Raw genomic sequence first — 7,097 nt, 5'->3', positions numbered from 1 at the left:
CTTTAACCAAAATTATCAGTTTCCAGTCCACTTCTCTCACATACTTCCCCTCTCTCTCTATCGACTAAACCATCAATTATCATTTTCTTCTCCACCATTAACAACCATCACCAGAAACTTCCGACCAGATCTACATCTTTCCGACGACCTTTACTCAAAAAAAATTACATATTATTCATCACTTCATTCTCCTCTATCTTTCTATCAAATTAGATTTTCAAAAGGAAATAGCTTGAAAATTTCTCGATTTTAAAAATGAGATTTCCGGCCACCGTTTGGATGCACCACCACCACCACCACCAAACCAATATCTCCATTCTGTATAAAACATAATTTTTTTAATATCTCCGATTTTTCATACCGCCGACTTTAGAGGCCGTTTCCGGCCACTTCTTCGGTAACCACTGAGGACAGCCTCCGTACAGTGTAGTTTCTTTATTTTTCTGGGTAAATCATCCACCTCTCTTCTTGGTAAAGCCATTTTAGACATGTTCTTTATTTTTTTTTTTTGAGATCTCAACCTTTGTCCAGCTCAAATCTGAAAATGACTGTGTTGTATTTTTTGATCAGTTTTACATGCAAAATAACATGTTCTCACTTTGCCTTCCCAAAAAAAAAAAAATTAGATCTGAAGCAGGTTTATTTTTAATTTCTCAGAGATGCATGTGAAATTATATTAGTTTGTCATCGTAGGAATATATGTATTTATGTTCTTATCTCGGTTTGTTTTTTTTCTACTTTCTTTGTTAATAATTATTATTTTTTCTTTTTGTTATTTTTTAATAAAAAACATAATTTGGTAAAAAAAAATAAAAAAATATTTCGCTGCTGGTGCTAGCCTGCTTATGGGGAAAAAAGACTCACTAAATAAATTTAAATGAACTTAAATTGGGTACTTATTTATTTTTTCTCATTTCCTTATTCTTAATGGACATCTTTCCTTTTCATGAAAGACTCTTTCTTTTTTACTAAGTACAATTGTTGAGATTTACAATACCATGAGTCCTCAAATTGTCATATTCTTTTCTTTTGATGTGTAAACTATATTTGAATTTAAATGATTTTATGTGAATGGAAAAATAATTTTTAACTCATTTATGAAAAAACATTGATGAGCTTAAAAAAAATTCATTTTATATTTTGTTATATATTTATTTTGTTGGGTAGGAAACAAAATAATTTAAATTCTTTTTAATTTTTATTTGGCAGAACATTATCAATTGTTGACTTGGGAGCAGCTTTCAAATCTCCTGCAAAATGAAGAACATAAAATGGAACTCAGTACAACATACAGAAGAAAAAATGAATGAGAGAAGTGTAAGATTTTACTCTTGAAAATGTTTTTGGATCTATGTTTCTTCATCATCTTCTTAATAACAATACTATGTTATTTTTTTTTTTTTTGGATCTTTGTTAAATATATTACTCTATAGATCTAAAAAAGTAGATAACTTTTTTTGTTCTACATAATAGAATTTTTTGGTTAGATATAAAAGATTAAAACTTTTGAATAAAATAAGAACTTTTTTGAATGTAACACTGCAAAATAAAATAAAGTGAAAAAGTTTATACAACAAATATATGGACAATGAGAAGGTCTTTTGCAAAAAAAGTTCATCGAAATGACTAATGACCAAATCATTCTTGCCAAAATGTTTTTTTTTTTCTCAAGCAAAGAACAGGCCTTTAACCAAAGGTGCTTCACATATAACTTAAAAAAAAAAAAGTTCAAGAAATAGGTAAATAGTAGTATAAATATTAATAAATATATTTATATGCTTAGACATGTCTTTGCTCTCTCTCTCTCTCTCTCTCTTTTGAATTAGGTAAATAGTAACTAAGTTTTGAAGTTAAAAAAAAGTTAGATATTCATTTATTTTCCAAAACATTGTTTCAAAAAAAGTTACTTCCCAAAACATAACTAATTCTATAAAAGAACATACCATAAATAGTTAGATATTCATTTACTGACCCGTGTGTTTTCTTCTTCTTTCATTTTATGGTGCAGAAGAGACAATAAAACCATTCAAGTTTGCAGAAGCTTTACCAATGGTGTTGAAGTTGTTTCTTTAGCTTTGTGTTGAATTAGAGAAGATGAAAATGTGAGAATGGTGAGAGTATAAGAGTATTCAATGAACTCACTCACCATTCTTCCTCTTGCTTTCTAATCATTTACTTGTCTGTGTTTTTTTGTTTACAGTTTGATGGAGATCATTTATAGAAATATTAGATTTGAAATATTGATGAAAATGTTTTTTTGTTTACAGATACTCAAGTGGGAAGAGAGTATCTTATAGAAATATTAGATTTGAAATAAGTGAAGAGAGGGAAAAGAAATTTTGAATTTGAAGTGACATTGGGAAATGTAATAAGAGGACAGCTTATGTGACATGTTGAGTTTGAAAAGAAAAAGTTAACTATATCCTTTCCCTCTCAATTGAACCCACCCTTGTGTAGTTGAAAACAAATTGTACTCGTTAGTTAAGAGGCAAAAAAAACTAAAGTGTGAGTTGTTAGTACTTACATGACCTCATTTCAGTCAAGTGAGATCATTTAGTTACAAAAAGCATTATTTAGACTTCTTTTACCCCTTAAATTAGGACGTGGCAGTTGTATAGGATGTCCAGCTTGGGTTTTTCCACAACATTGAATCTTCTTATATTAAGGAGGATAACTTTAAATACCAAGTTATGTTTTAATACAATTTGTTGATTTCTAAACCTCCAAACCTTTATATTCCTTTTCTGAACAAACAGTGTCCCATTTAATACAATATATTTTCCTATTTTCCTTACACCCTTCCCAAAAAAGCGTTAAAAAATAGATTCAAGGGATAAAATGATACTCCCTCCGTTTCAAAATACATGTCCAATTTTTGCAATGTGCACTATTCGCTTGATTTACTTTGACCATACTTTTTAACTAATCTATAAATACAAATATTAGCATGTAAGATGTTGTTTGATTTGTCTCGACAAATATTTTTCAAATATTAAATTTTTATAATTTTTTACTTTAGATAATTAAAGATATTAACGGTCAAAATTGTGCATTGGCATATGTGAAGTAGTTGACTTGGACATGTATTTTGAAACGGAGGGAGTACTTATGAGAGGCTTGAAGAAGGAAAAGAAAATAGATCAAAAGAGACATCATGACAAATTTTAAAAGCAGCAGACGACCCTCCGCTGATAAATGACGACTTTTTCAACTAGACAACCTTCATTAATTCGCTCAAGCAGCGGGTATAAAAATCTTAACCGTTGGGAGTGTCCAAGCTGGTTTTGTTGGGTTGTGTAAGACTCAACCACAATTTTTAAGATTAAATATATTTTTTATTTTATACTAGCGGAAAGACTGACACTCACGTGCCCGCCTTTATGCTCTTTTTATTGTGCTAAAACGTGTAAATTATGAACGGTATTCTATATGAAATTTTGATTAAAATTATAAGTATAAATATTTATGACTTTTAAATTGTAACAAACATAAAAAATCATGTTTATCTTTTCAATGACACAAATAATATTGAAAATATAATATAAATTGTTATCCTTTTTAATAACAACAACAATATAACATTAATAAATGAAAATTTAATTAAGAGTATAATTGGAATAATAAAAAAGTCAGCTCAAAATACTCTATTTTCTTTAGATATATGTTCTGTTTGGATTGAGTTTATTTTAAGCTTATGAAAAATAGCTTATGTAAATAAATAAGCTTTTAATTTAATTTATAAGCTCTCACTAACGAAAATTGTATCTTCATAAACTGTTTTTTTATAAACTACCTTAACAAACTTATAAATAATGCATAAAAACTTATTTATTTGCATAAGTTGTTTTATATAAGCTCTAAAATAAGAAAATCGGAACGGATAGTATTGATGCAAAGCACCGTTAAATATTTACACCATACTCATTGCAGATTTTATGTGCCTATATCTACATAATTTTTTTGAGGTATTGACATGAGAAATTCTATATGATATAATTTTGAAAATTCATAACTATTTTCAAAATATTAGCATTAATGTATTGTTTCTATTGAATATATATTTTTGTTTTATATACAAACACCGTTAACTATATGGACCACAATCGTTGCGAATTTTATGTGCTTATATTTGCAGAAGAATATTTTTACGTATTGATACAAGAAAGTCGGTATGATAAACTTTTGAAAACTCATGACTATTTTCGAAATATCAACATTAATGTAGTGTTTCTATTAAATATTTTTTATATACAAATTAGTGAGACTAACAGATTAACCGAGGACATATTAGGAAAAATGGTGAAATTAAGTGAGAAGAATAACACTGTTTTCTTATATTTACGACATAATAGATTGTTATTTTTTATTATTTAATAGGAAATTGACCTTAAAACCCACCAAATTAGTGAGATTAAGAGTCTAACCGAAAATATTTTAGACAAAATGATAGAATTTAGTTTAACTATATTAGCAATAGATTGAGTATTTTTTTTTCTTTTAATAATATTGAAACAACTTTATAGTTTTCACTTAATGAATTCATATTTAATTTTATATACACACATAAGGGTTTGCTACAATAGATCCACCCATTTTCGTAAAGTTCTATTTTAGTAACCAACATCTTTTCACTTGGACCAAAAGACCCATTCACTTGGACCAAAAGACATGTGTTTTGGTTTTTTGGATTAGTCACCTTCACTTGAGCCTTACCTTAGTTAAACTATCAAATTCGGAAAGAGAAAAAAAAAAACAAATATTGGCTTATGGTGTTTCCAAACAGTGTGCATTGTGCAAGTCTATAACATATGAAATGAATGCAGGTTTGGAGCAATGGAAGGTTTTGCAATGTAAAACACCGTGTGCAGTGCAAGGAAGCTACTACTCGTTATTCGATTGTTACATTTATGTTGGGACTGAGGAAGGGAAATGTTGAGGCCCCAAAGGAGTTGGTGGACCATGATCACCCACGTCTTTATCAACCTTTTACTTATGAAGAGTATAGGGTGCTCAGAGTTTCCATAAATAAGGCTGGTGATAAATTACGTCATGCTGGTGAAGTCCTTGAACTATTACGTTTGGTCTAGTGATTTGGGAAATTTAGTGCCCTTTTTAGAAACTTTTATATATGCCCCCCCGTTTTTTTTTTGGTAGTAAAAGAGGGCTTACGCCCTATATGTCCCTTTCTTTGTTTTCTAGTTAAAACTAGTTTAGAGACCCGGCGTTGCCCGGGTTAGATATTAAATAAGTTTTATAAGTTTGTGTGCACGAATACACGTGTCAGTATATTAGATTGAATTTATTTAAATTTACAATTATAATAATATCATAAAAATAAATATAAATATTTCAAAAAAAATTAAAAATAAATATAAATGATGAGATGAATGTCCAATGTAAGAATAAAAAGTGTAACAAAATCAATAATGAATTAGTCCAAGTGGTAATAGTTTTGGGTCCTTTAAACATCGACTATTACTTTCTCACCTTATTGCCTTCTCCCGCGCCCTGTAAAATTTCTAAAAATGCCCTTGTGCATTCCGGATTTTAAAATTCGGATTCATGTTTACTATTTTGGATTTTATAATCCGGACAATTCTTATGTATAATCAGCCATCAGACTCTCTCACATTTCAACAGTTTTGAGTTTTCCTTTTAAAAACAAAAAAAAACTAAGTAAAAAATGCTAAAAACCTGTCAAATAAAATCATAAAAATATAAAAATAGTACCAAAAAATTCTAAAAATCAAATAAAACTAATGGAAATTTTTTCGGATTTTTCTGAAAATATGAAAAATTAATAAAAATGAAAAATGGGTCTAAGCGATGGAATTTTGGATTTCGAGGGGCGGAGTCCCGTAAGAAGTCCCTTCTATGGGAGTCATGGTCCTTGAATTTTTTCTGATTTTCTGGGGATGTTTCGGAGCAATCCGATCAAGTAGCCCGAAAACCCGATTTTTGTTAAATAAAATATTGGTTTTTAAAAATAGAAAAAATAATAAAAATATTGAGAATGAATGTGGAAGTGACATGTGGCATAAAAAACCTTACTTTATATATATACTATTGATTGATTGATGTGTAGTTTGTTGAGATAAAAAATACTGAGTGCATAAGATCAAAAGTTTGTTGAGATATTTATGTTAAATAAAATAGAAAAAATAATAAAAATATTGAGAATGAATGTGGAAGTGACATGTGGCATAAAAAACTTACTTTATATATATACTATTGATAACATTTGTGTCTAAATCGAAAAAGATTTTTGTCATCAAAGGGGAATATGGTTATCTTGCTAGTGTTTGATGCTAAATAACTCATATGACATATGAATATGACAATTTTGGTCAGTGTGGAAATAAAACGAGTTTTACTCCCGATCTTAATAACTCTAAATGCTAAGTATTTTTTAATACAATTTGTTGATTTGCTTTAAAAAAAAAGTTCTCAGGATTTCAAGTATTCATTTGTTAAATCATTTTCGATAATTGTTCATGCATGATTGCTATAGGAATATGAGATTGTCAAGATGTTTTGCAAGTTTAAAAAATCTCTCAAACAAACTGCCCCCCCCCCCCCCCCCCCCCCCCCCCCCACCACCATAACCCCATCACATTTTAAGGCCGAGAAACTATTTTCCAATAGCTAACTATTTCTAGTGGTTGAGATGGAGATGGTTTTTGAAGCTCTTCTTGACCTTGCCATGGAGATCAAGAAAAACAATAAAGATGTCATTGCTAGCAGTGGTTACATTACATGGCACCAAGTGTTGTTAAACATCTATATGAAGCTTTCTTGTCAAAAAATCTATATGAAGCTTTAGGCCTCTATGGTATAAAGTGGTTGTGTGTCTATGGTGATCGATCACATTTATCATTTATTTACGGTTACTCGATTGTATACAAGAAGATAATGTAATCAATTACAACAAATACAATATTAATGGGTTCAAATAAACTCTAATGGATTCTTAACAATCATCCTCAAGTCGGATCATATATGTCATATGAGCCGAGCTTTTTACATATATAATCCACTCGAGAGCTCTTGAGAGACTTGGAAAACATATAAGTCGGTTGATATTTAGACTTTGCAAA

General features: G+C 29.4%; 1 long non-coding RNA gene across 2 annotated transcripts; it reads left to right on the top strand.

Moving 5' to 3' along the window:
- The first annotated feature begins 17 nt into the window (after positions 1 to 17).
- On the top strand, positions 18 to 2,503 carry LOC146920383 (uncharacterized). Of its 2 annotated transcripts, XR_015011768.1 has the most exons (4): positions 18 to 447; positions 1,210 to 1,317; positions 2,009 to 2,111; positions 2,268 to 2,503. It is a non-coding gene; the product is annotated as an uncharacterized LOC146920383 (long non-coding RNA). The 2 variants fall into 2 exon arrangements; XR_015011767.1 differs by lacking the exon at positions 2,268 to 2,503 and having other exon boundaries at positions 2,009 to 2,238.
- Positions 2,504 to 7,097: the final 4,594 nt, after the last annotated feature.

Source organism: Medicago sativa, chromosome 5 (genome assembly GCF_051527215.1).
Source record: "Medicago sativa cultivar Bolivia chromosome 5, Bolivia_mono, whole genome shotgun sequence".
Lineage (NCBI taxonomy): Eukaryota > Viridiplantae > Streptophyta > Magnoliopsida > Fabales > Fabaceae > Medicago > Medicago sativa.
This window is presented reverse-complemented; position numbering and strand designations above follow the sequence as displayed.